Below are 2,500 nucleotides of genomic sequence, written 5' to 3' on the forward strand. Positions count from 1 at the left end.
CCTAACCTAACCCTAACCCTACCCTAACCCTAACCCTAACCTAACCCTAACCCCTAACCCTAACCCTAACCCTACCCTAACCCTAACCCTAACCCTAACCCTAACCCTAACCCCTAACCCCTAACCCTACCCTAACCCTAACCCTAACCCTAACCCTAACCCTAACCCTAACCCTAACCCTAACCCTAACCCTAACCCTAACCCTACCCTAACCCTAACCCTAACCCTAACCCTAACCCTAACCCTAACCCTAACCCTAACCCTAACCCTAACCCTAACCCTAACCCTAACCCTAACCCTAACCCTAACCCTAACCCTAACCCTAACCCTAACCTAACCTAACCCTAACCCTAACCCTAACCCTAACCCTAACCCTAACCCTAACCCTAACCCTAACCCTAACCCTAACCCTAACCCTAACCCTAACCCTAACCCTAACCCTAACCCTAACCTAACCCTAACCCTAACCCTAACCCTAACCCTAACCCTAACCCTAACCCTAACCCTAACCCTAACCCTAACCCTAACCCTAACCCTAACCCTAACCCTAACCCTAACCCTAACCCTAACCCTAACCCTAACCCTAACCTAACCCTAACCCTAACCCTAACCCTAACCCTAACCCTAACCCTAACCCTAACCCTAACCCTAACCCTAACCCTAACCCTAACCCTAACCCTAACCCTAACCCTAACCCTAACCCTAACCCTAACCCTAACCCTAACCCTAACCCTAACCCTAACCCTAACCCTAACCCTAACCCTAACCCTAACCTAACCCTAACCCTAACCCTAACCCTAACCCTAACCCTAACCCTAACCCTAACCCTAACCCTAACCCTAACCCTAACCCTAACCCTAACCCTAACCCTAACCCTAACCCTAACCCTAACCCTAACCCTAACCCTAACCCTAACCCTAACCCTAACCCTAACCCTAACCCTAACCCTAACCCTAACCCTAACCCTAACCCTAACCCTAACCCTAACCCTAACCCTAACCCTAACCCTAACCCTAACCCTAACCCTAACCCTAACCCTAACCCTAACCCTAACCCTAACCCTAACCCTAACCCTAACCCTAACCCTAACCCTAACCCTAACCCTAACCCTAACCCTAACCCTAACCCTAACCCTAACCCTAACCCTAACCCTAACCCTAACCCTAACCCTAACCCTAACCCTAACCCTAACCCTAACCCTAACCCTAACCCTAACCCTAACCCTAACCCTAACCCTAACCCTAACCCTAACCCTAACCCTAACCCTAACCCTAACCCTAACCCTAACCCTAACCCTAACCCTAACCCTAACCCTAACCCTAACCCTAACCCTAACCCTAACCCTAACCCTAACCCTAACCCTAACCCTAACCCTAACCCTAACCCTAACCCTAACCCTAACCCTAACCCTAACCCTAACCCTAACCCTAACCCTAACCCTAACCCTAACCCTAACCCTAACCCTAACCCTAACCCTAACCCTAACCCTAACCCTAACCCTAACCCTAACCCTAACCCTAACCCTAACCCTAACCCTAACCCTAACCCTAACCCTAACCCTAACCCTAACCCTAACCCTAACCCTAACCCTAACCCTAACCCTAACCCTAACCCTAACCCTAACCCTAACCCTAACCCTAACCCTAACCCTAACCCTAACCCTAACCCTAACCCTAACCCTAACCCTAACCCTAACCCTAACCCTAACCCTAACCCTAACCCTAACCCTAACCCTAACCCTAACCCTAACCCTAACCCTAACCCTAACCCTAACCCTAACCCTAACCCTAACCCTAACCCTAACCCTAACCCTAACCCTAACCCTAACCCTAACCCTAACCCTAACCCTAACCCTAACCCTAACCCTAACCCTAACCCTAACCCTAACCCTAACCCTAACCCTAACCCTAACCCTAACCCTAACCCTAACCCTAACCCTAACCCTAACCCTAACCCTAACCCTAACCCTAACCCTAACCCTAACCCTAACCCTAACCCTAACCCTAACCCTAACCCTAACCCTAACCCTAACCCTAACCCTAACCCTAACCCTAACCCTAACCCTAACCCTAACCCTAACCCTAACCCTAACCCTAACCCTAACCCTAACCCTAACCCTAACCCTAACCCTAACCCTAACCCTAACCCTAACCCTAACCCTAACCCTAACCCTAACCCTAACCCTAACCCTAACCCTAACCCTAACCCTAACCCTAACCCTAACCCTAACCCTAACCCTAACCCTAACCCTAACCCTAACCCTAACCCTAACCCTAACCCTAACCCTAACCCTAACCCTAACCCTAACCCTAACCCTAACCCTAACCCTAACCCTAACCCTAACCCTAACCCTAACCCTAACCCTAACCCTAACCCTAACCCTAACCCTAACCCTAACCCTAACCCTAACCCTAACCCTAACCCTAACCCTAACCCTAACCCTAACCCTAACCCTAACCCTAACCCTAACCCTAACCCTAACCCTAACCCTAACCCTAAC

The sequence above is a fragment of the Patiria miniata genome, unplaced genomic scaffold, assembly GCF_015706575.1.
Source record: "Patiria miniata isolate m_02_andy unplaced genomic scaffold, ASM1570657v1 HiC_scaffold_28, whole genome shotgun sequence".
Taxonomy (NCBI): Eukaryota; Metazoa; Echinodermata; class Asteroidea; order Valvatida; family Asterinidae; genus Patiria; species Patiria miniata.